Below are 14767 nucleotides of genomic sequence, written 5' to 3'. Positions count from 1 at the left end.
AAAACTGTGTGAGCATGTATCTCTGCCGGTGCCCACACTGTGTGATCATGTACCACTGTCAGTGCCCGCACTGTGTGAGCACGTATCTATGCCAGTGCACGCAATGTGTGTGCGTGTATCTCTGCCTGTGCCCACACTGTGTGAGCGTGTATCTCTGCCAGTAACCTCACTATGTGGGCATGTATCCCTGCCAGTGCCCACTCTGTGTGAGCGTGTATTTCTGTCAGTGCCAACACTGTGTGAGCGTGTATTTCTGCCGTTGCCCACACTGTGTGAGCATGTATCTCTGCCAGTGCCCGCATTGTGTGAGTGTGTGTCTCATCCAGTGCCCGCACTGTGTGAGCATGTATCTGCCAGTGCCCGCACTGTGTGAGTATTTATCTAAGTCAGTGCCCGCACTTTGTGAGTGTGTATTTCTGTCACTGTCCGCACTGTGTGAGCGTGAATTTCTGCGAGTGTCCAAACTGTGTTAGCATGTATCTCTGTTAGTGCCCGCACTGTGTGAGCATATACCTCTGTCAGTGCCCGCACTGTGTGAGCGCATATAACAGCCAGTGCCTGCACTATGTGAGTGTATATCTCAGGCAGTGCCCGCACTGTGTGAGCGTGTATCTCTGTCAGTGCCCACACTGTGTGAGCGTGTATATCTGCCAGTGGCCGCACAGTGTGAGAATGTATCTCTGCCAGTGCCAACACTGTGTGCACATGTATCTCTGCCTGTGCCCGCTCTGTGTGAGTGTGTATATCTGCCACTGCCCACACTGTGTGAGGGTGTATCTCTGCCAGTGCCAACACTGAGTGAGTGTGTATCTCTGTCAGTGCCCGCACTGTGTGAGCATTAATTCTCACAGTGTCCGCAATGTGTAAACGTGTATCTCTGCCAGTGCCTGCACTGTGTTAATGTATATCACTGCTGGTGCCTGCACTGTGTTAGCGTGTACTTCTGCCAGTGCCCGCAATGTGTGAGCATGTTTCTCTGTCACTGTCATCTCTGTGTTAGCATGTATCTCTGCCAGTGCCCTCAATGTGTGAGCATGTATCTCTGCCATTGCCCACACTGTGTGAACGTGTATCTTTGTTGGTGCCCGCAATGTGTGAGTGTGTATTTCTGCCCGTGCCCACCCTGTGTGAGTGTTTATCTCTGCCAGTGCCCGCACTGTGTGAGTATTTATCTAAGTCAGTGTGTGCGTGAATCTCTGCCAGTGCCCACACTGTGTGAGCGTGTGTCTCTGACAGTTCCTGCACTGTGTCATTGTGTATCTCTTTTATTGCCAACACAGAGTGACTGTGTATCTCTGTCACTGTCCACACTGTGTACGCACATCTTACAGCCAGTGCCCGCACTGTGTGAGATTTTATCTCTTCCAGTGCCAACATTGTGTGAGCGTGTATCTCTGTCAGTGCCAACATTCTGTGAGCGTGTATCTCTGTCATTTCCCACATAGTGTGCGCGTGTATTTCTGCCACTGCAAACACTGTGTGAGGGTGTTTCTCTGCCAGTGCCAACAGTGAGTGAGTGTGTATCTCTGTCAGTGCCCGCACTGTGTGAGCATTAATTCTTACAGTGTCAGCTATGTGTAAACATGTATCTCTGCCAGTGCCTGCACTGTGTTAATGTATATCACTGCTGGTGCCCGCACTGTGTTAGCGTGTACTTCTGCCAGTGCCCGCAATGTGTGAGCGTGTTTCTCTGTCACTGTCATCTCTGTGTTAGCATGTATCCCTGCCAGTGCCCACACTGTGTGAACGTCTATCTTTGTTGGTGCCCGCAATGTGTGAGTGTGTATTTCTGCCCGTGCCCACCCTGTGTGAGCGTTTATCTCTGCCAGTGCCCGAACTGTGTGAGCGTGTATCTCTGTCAGTGCCAACATTCTGTGAGCGTGTATCTCTGTCATTTCCCACACAGTGTGCGCATGTATTTCTGCCACTGCAAACACTGTGTGAGCATTTATTGCTGCCAGTGCCCGCACTGTGTGAGTGTTTATTTCTGCAAGTGTCTGCACTGTGTGAGTGTGTATCCCTGCCAGTGCCCACACTGTGTGAAAGTGTATCTCTGCCAGTGCCAACACTGTGAGCGTGTATCTCTGCCAGTGCCAGCACTGTGTGAGCATGTATTTCTGTCAGTGCCAACACTGTGTGAGCGTGTATCTCTACTGGTGCCCACATTGTGTGAGCGTGTATCTCTTTCAGTGCCCGAACTGTGTGAGCATGTATCTATGCCAGTGCATGCCCTGTGTGAGCGTGTATCTCTGCCATTGACCGCACTGTGTGAGTGTATATCCCTACCGGTGCCCGCACTGTGTGAGCATGTATCTCTGCCAGAGACCACAATGTGTGAGCATGTATCCCTGCCACTCCCCGAACTGTGTGAGCGTGTATTTCTGTCAGTGCTTGCACTCTGTGAGCATGTATCTCAGTCAGTGCCCATATTATGTGAGCGTGTATCTCTGCCAATGCCCGCATTGTGTGAGCCTGTTTCTCTGCCGGTGCCCGCTCTGTGTGAGTGTGTATCTCTACCAGTGCCAACACTGTGTGTGCGTGAATCTCTGCCAGTGCCCGCACTGTGTGAGCGTGTATCTCTGACAGTTCCTGCATTGTGTCATTGTGTATCTCTTTTATTGCCAACACAGAGTGACTGTGTATCTCTGTCACTGCCCACACTGTGTGCGCACATCTTACAGCCAGTGCCCGCACTGTGTGAGATTTTATCTCTTCCAGTGCCAACACTGTGTGACCGTGTATCGCTGTCAGTGCCCAAACTTTGTGGGTGTGTGCATCTGCCAGTGCGCGCACCGTGTGAGCGTGTATCTCTGCCAGTGCCAAATATCTATGACCGTGTATCACTGACAGTGCCCACACTGTGTGAGCATATATATCTACCAGTGCCCACACAGTGTGGGCATGTATCTCTGCTAGTGCCCGCACTGTGTGAGCATGTATATCTGCCACTGCCCACATTGTGTGAGTGTGTATCTGTGCCAGTGCCAACACTCTGTGAGCATATATCTCTGTCAGTGCCTGCACTGTGTGAGCATGTACTCTGTCAGTGTCCACAATGTGCAAACGTGTATCTCTGCCAGTGCCCACACTGTGTTAATATATATCTCTGCTGGTGCCCGCACTGTGTTAGCATGTATTTTGCCAGTGCCCGCACTGTGTGAGTGTGTATCTCTGTCACTGCCCACTCTGTGTGAGCGTGTATCTCTGCCAGTGGCCGCACTGTGTGAACATGTATCTCTGCCAGTGCCCACACTGCGTGTGGAGGAAATTACCTATCAGACGGAGACTTCGAGGTTCGCTTTAGGAATTTATTACGTGATATCACGGAGAGTCTGCAGCAGTCCCTACTGCTCACCAGCACTCTAAATTACTAATGTACAGTGCTCATAGTTATACAGCAAGGTAAACAACTTCAGGTGATTAGCTTACATTACATTTCAACATAGGGTTTCATAGGTTCCATTGTTCTCAAGAAACAGAATAACATGTTCACATTTTATCACCAGATGTCCTAAGCCAAAAGGTCAGCTTGACTTCATTATGGCAGTCAGCAGTTCTTTTAGTTTTAACTAGTTTAGTGTCCTTTGTTCAATTAGTAAAGTGGTCAAGTATCCCAGCATGCCTTAATGTTTAATACGTTTTCTCCCACAATTCCCTCCTTGTTGATCTTTACTGATCAACACTGCTTTACGGCATTGTATTCAGTTCGTTTTCATAGGGAGGATAATATCCCTTTGGGAAAGGACGCATTTTTAGACAATCTTCTTCATCATAGTCATCCTGGTTTGCTCTTTTTCTTTCCTTTCTCTCTAGTACTTTCGTAGCTCTTTTTACAGATGCTACTGATTCTACTGTTTGCGCTAACAGATATCTCACTCTTATCCACATTATACAAATTAATATAAATAAAACTCCTGTCACTACACAAAATATAACCATCGGGTGAACAAACAATTCCAGCACTGCGGATGCTTTAGGTGACCATCCTTTAAACACATCCCACCAGTGGTGTACCATCAAATCTGTTATTTGCGTAGCTATTTGAGTCAAACCTTGCTCATCATAATCCATCACTGCTTTTAAATGGTGCAGATCTCTTCCTCTTTTCGCTAAGGCTTCTGCTATCTTTTCATTGTTTTTCAAAAATTTCATCAGATTAGCCAAATTAACTGTAGGGGGTGCATTTTCTATCCCCAATACAGTTCTTTGCATTACCGTAGCCCATTTTCCCAACTGATATGTCTTGTTGGTATGTGGGTCAAACACAGTATAAACATCTTTTATGCAAGTGTTTAAAGGGGGCCTTTTCAAAATCCCGTCTACATATGGCCAGGCACTGCTAATACACAGATAGTTCTGGCCTATCTCATGCAAGGTAGTATCATTACAAGGTTTCAAATTCCAAATGCAGGCACCTCTACTATGTTGTAATGAGCAAGGTTCATATATAGGGGTATGCAATGGGCATACTTTCCAAACGGCCAATCTTGGCAATCCGAGGCATCGTGGGACTTATTCCCCTGATCTATCCATTTACCATGAAATTCGGGATACCAAAAGTTTTCTCCAAACAGTTGGGGCAATACCAAGAACTGACACCAGGTTTTGGCTTTTGTCACATTTACCACTTTCATTGTAAAATTACATCCCTTAAGGTCACATTTCGTATATCTTCGATCAGGTTTTACTTCTAGATTATTTCCTTCAAATCCGAAAATTCTCATCCAACTAGGAGCATGTCCTGACAGCGATTCGCTCTAGCTCAGCCCTCAGTGACTGCTTGGTAATTTCTTTAAACATACATTGAGTATGATTATTGACTTTCTCTTGTCCCTTTGCAACATTCTCTTGTTCCTTTTCTACCTTATTTACCTGCTTCCAACTCATTGTATCTGATATCCACTGTGTTAACATCGCTGCTGTCAGTCCATTGTCCCAAGCATTTCTTAATTTTATAGCATCTCCTGTCAGCCCTCCTACTTGCTGTATTTTATTCTGCAATGTTTCAATATCTATTGCATTAAGGGCTCCCATACCAGTTCCTACTCCTCCCAAGACCGTTACTAAGTCCCTTCTCCTTCTCCCGATCCTAACTCTCTTATTCAATTTGGCTTGTATATTAGTAATACTACATCCAGTATCTTTTTTATCCTTATATTGTACCTGTACTGTCAAATTTAGAGTATATGGGGAGATCAAGACCGGGGTACAGGTAGGATGCAATCTTTGCAAATGGTCCATAGGACTTTCTATCTGTTTCGTTTTCTTTGCAAAGAATGTTTCCCCATACCAGTGAGGTCTTCCTTCTATAAGAGTTGCATTCACGCATCCGTACGCCTGACCGTCTTTCAAATATATCGGTTGTTCCATGTCTCCGGTTCTTGTGTCATTTTTATACCATTTCCATAATTTAGTATAATTGTTTAGTATGTCAGTGTCATTCTCTATCCTACAACTTATGTTCACTCCTTTTTCCCAATATATACTTAGAGTTATATTAGATCCTTGGCTAAATATTATTTTATCCATCCCAGATTTCATTTCGAACATCCCACAGGCTTCGCAATTAATCGTCCAATTAGCAATTACACAAATGGTGCCATTGTTACAAGTGTAAGTTCCCTGCGATTGGTTACTGTCTCTCGCCTTCCATTCTAGCTGGCCTGCCCATTCTGTTTTTTCAGTAGGCAGGATGGTCCAGGCGGCTGTCCTTATTACACATAGGCCGATTATTATTATCTGGTTTAACATATTTCCTGATTTATCCTAGAAATCTTTAAATTATCCTAAATATTGTTATACAGCATTAAATATAAACATATATAGCAATCCGAAAGTAATCAGTCCTTCAATGGAGTGCCAAGTTATGGTGGGCACGGATCTTTTCCCGTTTCTGAAGTGGTGTCTGGTGCAGTATGTTTATACTCCACCTCCGGCGTTTCCTCCGGATGATGCAACTTGCACCTTGTAGCGTGTACCCAATCAGGTTTTTCTTTCAATTTGAGAGCTGTTCGAGTTGTAAGCAGCACCAAATATGGTCCTTTCCACCTAGGAGAAAAAGATTCTTTATTTAGCGCTTTCACATAAACTTGATATCCGGGTTTAAAGGGGTGCATGTTTCCTTCTGTGGGGTGCGTCTGGGCCTGTCTCACTTTCTCATGTATTCTTCCTGCTGTTTCACACATGGCCTGAGCATATTTTAATGATTTTTCATCATTCCAAATTAATGCCACCTTCTCTGGAGTCATGGGTGGGCATGTGCCTGTTGTCATAGGCCGGCCCATCAGGATCTCATGTGGTGTCAGACCTGTCTTTCTATTTTTCTGATTTCTCAGGGCATACATTACTACTGGCACGGCATCCGACCATTGCAACCCATTTTGCTGGCATACTTTGGTTAGGGCGGCCTTGATTTCCCCATTCACTCTTTCCACTATTCCTGAGGATTGTGGCTGGTAAGGTATGTGCAATTTCCATTGAAATCCAAGGGCTTCAGTTAAGTTTTTTATCAGTTTGCTGGTGAAATGAGTTCCTCTGTCACTGTTTATTCCCATAGGTATTCCAAATCTAGGTATTATTTCTTTTAGCAGAATGCTTACTACTGTTCTGGCATCATCCCTCCTAGTGGGGTATGCCTCTACCCATCTGGAGAACATATCTACTATTACCAGTATGTACTTAAATCCTTTTACTGCGGGCATATGTACAAAATCTATCTGTAGATTCTCAAAGGGCAGCTCTGGTTGGGGTAGGTGATCAAAATTTGCGGGCGATTTCCCTCTATTGTTCTGCTGACATACTAAACACGTTCTGGCAACTTTTTCAATTGTTACCATTATTCCTGGTGCATACCATTGTTGGGACAATGCATGTGCCATCCCTCCTTTGCCCATGTGAGCCTGTCCATGTGCCAGGCGAGACAGGGGCAAAAACAAGCTTCGTGGGCAAAACCACTCGGCCATCAGGATGCATCCATATATCATGATCTTGATAGCAACCTGCCTTACTCCAAGTACGTTTTTCTTGGACTGTTGCCTAACTTTGGGCCTGTCGTAGTAGATCAGCATCAATGCTACCAGGAAGTTCTGGAGGAAAGTTACTAACGGTATTTTTGGCGGCTTGACGCTGTGGGGCCTGCCTCAGTGCGACCTCTTTAGCCGCACTATCAGCAAACCTATTTCCACATGAGACTTCATCACCTGCCATGGTGTGGGCCTCACATTTTAGTACTGCAATTTTACTTGGCAACTGAATAGCCTCCAACAAATTTAACACCATTTGCGCATGCTTAATAGATTTTCCTGAGGATGTAATAAAACCTCTGTTTTTCCATAATTGTCCAAAATCATGCACTACCCCAAATGCATAACGGGAGTCAGTGTAGATATTGATGCTTTGATCTTTAGCCAAAATACAGGCTCTGGTTAACGCATATAGTTCAGCTGCTTGTGCAGATGTGCCAGGTGGCAACGCATAAGCTTCCAATAATTCATGAGGAGTCACCACCGCATAACCTGCTAATAGTTGATCATCACTGGGTCGATGCGAAGAACCATCCGTGAAGAGGATCAAGTCAGGTTTATCAATAGGATCACTTAGCAAATCTGGCCTGGGTGTAGTGGTGGCTTCAACAGTTAACAAGCAGTCGTGTTCTGGTTCACCTGGTTATTCTGTTGGTATTGGCACAAAGGTCGCCGGGTTGACAGCTGGTGATCGCTGGTAGGTATAATTAGAGTGTGACAAGAGGATTATCTCATACCCAATCCTTCTTGCCACCGTAAAGTGCTGGGTAGCTGCTGAATTTAATAATAGCAGCACTGCGTGGGGAACAATTACCACACAAGGGTGATCAAGCACAATAGGGATGGATTTTTCCACTATTGTGGCGGTTGCAGCAATGGCTCGTAAGCAGGCTGGCATGCCTCTCACTACGGCTGGTAAGGCTACAGAGTAATATGCTACAGGCCTTTTTCCTCCCCCATGTTCTTGTGCCAGTACTCCTGTTGCAAAGCCTTCTCTTTCATTGACGTATAACTGAAAAGGCTTATTATACTTAGGTAGTCCTAACGCGGGAGCACTGACCATAGCTTTTTTAAGATCACTGAATGCCTTATCTCGTTCTGGCGTCCATTCAACAATGTCTGCAGCGTAGCTGATCGTAAGACCGCATCCATTTCTCTGCAGTCATATATCCATTGTCTACAATAACCCACCATTCCCAGAAATGACAAAATGTCCTTCTTTGTTCGCGGGATCAGCACTTTATCCACTGCTCTTATTCTTTCCAGACCCAATCTTCGATGTCCATACTCCAACTGAAAACCCAAATACTGGACGGATGTTTGGCAAAAATGCAACTTCTCGGAGGACACCCTGTGTCCCCTGCTAGCCAGATGCTGGAGCAATTTTATAGTATCTTCTTGGCAGTCTGGCCCCGTTCGGGAGGCAACCAAAAGGTCATCTGCTTACTGGATTAAGGTGGACTGATCCGATAACTGACATTCCTCCAAGTCATTTTTAACCGCTGCCGCATACACCGCAGGACTTTCAGTATACCCCTGGGGCAACCTGGTCCAGGTATATTGCTGATTTTTATAAGTAAAGGCAAACAGATATTGACTGTCCTTATGCAGTGGTATGGAGAAGAAAGCAGAACACAAATCGATAACCAAAAAGGTAGTTGCATCAGCTGGTATAGAGGAGAGGATGATGTTGCTCTCTGGCACCAAGGGAGCAATGGGAATGACTATTTTATGGATCGCCCGGAGATCTTGCACAAAATGCCAGTCATTTGGTCTTCCTACTTTCGGGATGGGCAAAATAGGAGTATTGCAGGGGCTCTGTGTTTTGACTAATACCCCTTGCTGCAGTAAAGAATGTATTACCACTGCTATTCCTTCCTCGGCCTCTGGGGCCAGGCGGTACTGCTTTAGATAGGGCAAAACAGCATTCTTCTGTAGCTGGACTCTATGTTCAGGTGCCGAATGCACGTTTCCCACATGATTCTTGTGCTTTGCCCATAATTCAGAAGGTACTTTAGTCAATGCCCATGGTAACAATTGCGGATTTTCCTTAGGGGGCTGCTGTCTTTTAAAAATAGTATCCCATTCTTTTCTTAACCAGCGAATTTTTCCCTCTGTTTCATTAAAGAATTCTATCTCCACCTTTCCAGCTTGAATTGGCAACGTGATGGAATAGACTGGCTTGTGGTGTTGTATTCTTTTTATCATCTCCCCCACTTCCTTCGCCTTAGCCGGGGCTCTGACTGCTATAGTCAGGTGGGGTTCGGATGTGTGATGCATCCTAAATCTTTCTTTTTGTTCGTGTGTAAGGTGAACCAACATTCCCAGGCCTTTATCTCCAAAGAATAAATAAGGTGAAACCTGCAGCAATTCTGGCTGGTTTAGGTATGAGCAAACCAATTCTTGATAATTGGGTGTTTCTTTATGCGTGTACCATGCCGTACAATGGGTCCGTTTCTTTTCTCTACTGGTTTCAATTAGGTATTGTAAATACTGCCCCTGAGGATCTTCCAATTCCTGCAAGGCTTGGTATACATTTTTTATCAATTGGCCATAAGGATTGCTATTCAGCTGCCAGCAGTACAAAATGGGGGCTCCTTCTACTTGCTTTTCCTCTATCATTAAATTCATTAGCTGATGAGTTTGTATTTGAGGCAGTTCCATGAACATGCCGTCTCGAGTGCAGTATATAACTGCTCCCAATTTACATAAAGCCTGTCTTCCCAACATAGGGAGAGGGGCGGTCTGAGAAATTATGAGGGTGTCTGTGACGGATTGCCCGTGCACTTGAATTTCGGTAGGTTTGGAGAGGGGTTCTAACATAGGGATACCTGCTACTCCCATGCTTACAACGTTAAATTGACTGGCGGGTATACCCACGGAGGGGGGTACAGAGGACATTGTTGCACCGGTATCGTCCAGAAGGTCCAAATGGCTATTTCCTATTTTAACTGTAGCCATAGGCTGTTCTCTCATGGATTTGGGCAATCTGATCACAGCCGCCTGTACCACCACTTCTCCGTGGCACCCCTATGCGGATGGATTAGGGTTACTGAAAGAAAAGGAAGTTCCTTCTGCCCCTGGAGCTGGATACCCTCCTTGTTGGGCGTATCCCTGCTGTGGCCTTGGGGGGCATCGGCAATCTCTAGCCCAATGTCCTCTTTTCCCACAGTTCCTACATTCATCCTGTGATCTATCTCTCATTTGCCATTGTCCTCTTCCCCTTCCTCTGCCTCTACCATAACCTCCTCTTCCTGCAAATCCCCTTCTATTCTGTTGGAAATATTGTCCCGCTGTTTTTGGCTTTTGCTCTTTCGACTGAGTAAAGAGTCCTTCCCTATCCATATTTACCAGAGCAGTAACTACGTCCGCCCAGGGCTGAGTCTGCCAATTTAGATTAATCATTTTAAAGGCTTGAGCTTGAAAGGGTAACATGCAGTTTAGCAGTGTTTGTACTGCCAAAGGTCCATTGTCTGCTAACGGAACTCCCGCATGTTCCTCCCACTTGCTTTTAAATCAAGCTACAAAATCAGGAATTGTCTCCTCCTTTCTTTGCAGACATCGAGTAACTTCTCCTATGTCACTATGCTTCTTGGCTCCTCTCATTATAGCCTCTTTACCTCTATGTTCTAACCAGTGAGCAAAAGACTCATTTCCCTGGTCCAGTTGTACATCATCTTGTCGCCAATCTCCATTTTCTCCCGGGGGAACAGCAAATACATCCCTTAGGGTTGACCATGAGGACCCATATGCACATTTTAGCAGCATTAGCACATCCCCAGGAAGAGGGCTGTAAATGGTACATATTTGTTCTAGCTAATTATGAAAGGCAGTGGGCTTCTTTAAGGGGTCTGGTGCCTCGGCTATCATAGCTCTAGCTTCCGCTGGGGACCATGGTTTTAACACTGCCACCTCTCCTATCATGACTCGAGGAAGTTGATGGGTAGTAGTGTCAGGTTGTGTTTGTGACCTAGTTGTAGGTCCGTTACGTGAGGGTAGGTCCTGTACATTACTACCAGGCAGTGCAGCAGCTCCTGCTCTGAGTGCCTCTGCTGGAGGAGGAGGTTCAATTACGGGTTCATCTGCGGGTGGGGGTGGAGGTCCAGACTGTGCCCCTGGTAGGGGTACAACTGGCTGTGGTGCCACTAGACCTGCTGGATTGTATGGAGGCGGCACCGGAAATCGTGCCGGTTGCTGTCTTAGAGCAGCCGCTATCATTAGTAAATTATTTAACTCTTCCCCCATCTCAACCGGATCTCCCGCTGGGGTTCGGGGATACATTCCCACAACAGGAGCCTTAGGCAGCACCTCTTCCTTTTTCTGACTAGCCTCTGCCTCTTCCTGTTTCCCCTTCTTCTTTGGGGGTTGGTGTTTTTTTGCTACTTCCATCCACCTAGCAAAGCACCATAACATATAGGGGGTGTCCCACTCAGGATCCCCTCCTTCATTTCTAGTAATTTCTTCCCATTCTTTTATTAAAGGTATTTTAAAACTTCCCCCATAAGGCCAATCTCCACCCGACCATCCATACATATCACTACTAAAAGTTACCGCATACCGATCGTCTCCTGTTTCTTTTATTACAGTATCGGCTGGCGATCCCGGTGGAACGATGGGATCTGCAACCTTTTTTCGATGTTGCACGAGCTTTTTTATTCTGTCATTCGTTCTTTTACATATCTTGATTTTACCATTTGCAGCCTCCTGTTCTACCTTGCCTCGAGCTCCTTTCTTGGCAAGTTCGGACGAATCCGCTCGACTGCCGTTATTTCCCATCTTCTCCTTACTCCTGCAACTTAGTTTTAAACTTACTGGTTATACAACCGCGGGTTATTTTATATACACAAAATACAATGAGCGCTCACCGGTTTTTCCGTCCGCGAGTCTCGAAGTCAACCCTTTATTTTCTTTGTAGCTACTTAATTCGGTGCCATAGTCTTTTCTCTCTTCTCAGCAGTCTTGCCTCAGCCTGACGGGCTTCTTGGCTCAGCATGAGTCACCGGCCGGATAACTAGGCAATCGCGCGCCGTCCCCCTTTCAGCTGGGACGCGCTAGGTGCTCTCCCCCTTTCAGCTGGGAGGCACCGGGTACTTTCCTTTTATTTTTAGGAGAGTCCCTTTTTAAATTCCCTTTGTCTAATTGGAGCCTAAGCGGGCCAAGTGATATACAAGGTCGACGCTATACCCAACTTAGACCTTCTTAGTTCTTTTGGATCCCGTTGTTAGGGATCCAGCACGACTACGCCAAATTCTGTGGAGGAAATTAACTATCAGACGGAGACTTCGAGGTTCACTTTAGGAATTTATTACATGATATCACGGAGAGTCTGCAGCAGTCCCTACTGCTCACCAGCACTCTAAATTACTAATGTACAGCGCTCATAGTTATACAGCAAGGTAAACAACTTCAGGTGATTAGCTTACATTACATTTCAACATAGGGTTTCATAGGTTCCATTGTTCTCAAGAAACAGATTAACATGTTCACATTTTATCACCAGATGTCCTAAGCCAAAAGGTCAGCTTGACTTCATTATGGCAGTCAGCAGTTCTTTTAGTTTTAACTAGTTTAGTGTCCTTTGTTCAATTAGTAAAGTGGTCAAGTATCCCAGCATGCCTTAATGTTTAATATGTTTTCTCCCACACTGCGTGAGCATGTATCTCTGCTGTTGCCCCCACTGAGTGAGCGTGTACTTCTGCCAGTGCCCACACTGTGTGAGCGTGTATTTCTGCCAGTGCCCGAACTGTGTGAGAGTGTGTCTGTCAGTGCCAACATTCTGTGAGCGTGTATTTTTTTCAGTGCCCACACTGTGTGAGCGTGTATTTCTGCCAGTGCAAACACTGTGTGAGCGTGTATCGCTGCTGTTGCCCGCACTGTGTGAGTGTTTATTCCTGCCAGTGCCAGCACTGTGTGAGCGTGTATCTCTGCCGGTGCCCACACTGTGTGAACATGTATTTCTGCCGGTGCCAACAGCGTGAGCATGTATCTCTGCCAGCGCCCGCACTGTGTGAGTGTGTATGTCTGTCAGTGCCAACACTGTCTGAACGTGTATCTCTACCGGTGCCCACATTGTGTGAGTGTGTATCTCTTTCAGTGCCTGCACTGTGTGAGCACGTATCTATGCCAGTGACCACAATGTGTGAGCGTGTATCCCTGCCACTGCCCGCACTGTGTGAGCGTGTATTTCTGTCAGTGCTAACACTGTGTGAGCGTGTATCTCTGCCGGTGCCCACTCTGTGTGAGCGTGTATCTCTGCCAGTGCCTGCATTGTGTTAGGATGTAACTCTGCCAGTGCCTGCACTGTGTGAGCGTGTATCTCTGTAGGGCCCACACTGCGTGAGTGTGTACATGTGCCAGTGCCCGCAATGTGTGAGCGTGTATCTCTGCTAATGCCCGCATTGTGTGAGCCTGTACCTCTGCTGGTGTCAGGAATGACCCAGGTTCTGCCTCGCCTCGCCACCAGAGGGCACCATGAACTCTTAATTGCTTCCTTCTTTATTCTTAATTGTACTCACCTGTACATGGTTTTATGCCAACTATTTAATTGGTGCTTAGTTTATGTTCATTGCTCAGTCTTGAGGTTCACTGCCTTGTGATTCCTCTTGCAGGCCTGCTAGCCTGTATCTGTGCTGTTGTTATTTTGTTTATTTCAAGTAAAGTCTATCTTTGTTTTTGCAACCTAACCTCTGCCTCAGTTTGCCTTCCTGCAGTTGGGTTCACCAAGTTCCATTCCTCATAGCAAGACTGAGCCAAACATAAACCCAGCAGAGAAGGACCGATGGCTACGACAAGTCTTTGAACAGCTACAACTGGTCTTGGACGAACTACGGTGCCTCGCCACGTCATTCTCCTGAAGCCAGAAACAGCTGGAGGCCCTCATCATTGCTTTCCATCAGAGCCAGAGTCAGGCGACCCAAGCTACTCCAGCACCGTTACCCGCTCCTCCGGTTTCGCCTCCCCCTCTGAAAGAACCCCGATTACCTGCACCCGAGCGCTACGACGGTAACCCAGGAGGATGTCGAGGCTTTCTAACCCAGTGTTCCCTGGCTTTCCAACTGCAAGGTTCATTATTTCCCAGTGACCGTTCCCGAGTAGCCTACATCATTTCGCTACTCACCGGCAAAGCACTTACCTGGGCTACGGCCGTCTGGGAACAGCAAACTCCGGCATGTTCAAACTACCAACTTTTCTCTGAGGAAATGAGAAGGGTCTTTGATCATCCTGTCAGTGGGAGAGAGGCATCTAACAAACTACTTTGGCTTCGCCAGGGGGCTCATAGCGTTGCAGACTACGCTATTGAGTTTCGCACTCTCGCTGCAGAGAGCCAATGCAATTCGGAGGCGCTCATCGCCACTTTTCGCCATGGTCTCACGAATGAAATCAAGGATGAACTGGCTTCCAGAGATCCAGTGAGTGATTTGGAGTCTCTCTTTGATATCTCCATTCGAGTGGATAATCGTCTCCGTGAGAGGCGAAGAGAACGCCACTCCTTTTTCACCCCGCTTCCGGAGACAAGAGCCTTCCCTGCTTCGAAGCCATCTGAGAACCTCCGAGCCATCCCGAGTCCATCTTTGACTGATCCAGAGGAGCCCATGCAGTTGGGAGTAACTCATCTCTCGCAGCCTGGACGTGATCGCCGAATGAGAGAGGGATTTTGCCTCTATTGTGGGGAACTGGGCCACTTTCGCTCTTCTTGCCCAAAGTTGGTGGGAAAAGCCAGGGCTCAGCCAGGACAGAGGGACCTG

At 46.6% G+C, this 14767-nt stretch overlaps 1 pseudogene; it reads right to left on the bottom strand.

The window, feature by feature from the left end:
- Window positions 1-3480: 3480 nt before the first annotated feature.
- On the bottom strand, window positions 3481-4658 carry LOC147108496 (uncharacterized; annotated as a pseudogene).
- Between the last annotated feature and the right edge of the window lie 10109 nt (window positions 4659-14767).

Source organism: Somniosus microcephalus, chromosome 13 (assembly GCF_052327205.1).
Source record: "Somniosus microcephalus isolate GS21.2 chromosome 13, FLI_Smic_1.0, whole genome shotgun sequence".
NCBI classification, from domain to species: domain Eukaryota; kingdom Metazoa; phylum Chordata; class Chondrichthyes; order Squaliformes; family Somniosidae; genus Somniosus; species Somniosus microcephalus.
This window is presented reverse-complemented; position numbering and strand designations above follow the sequence as displayed.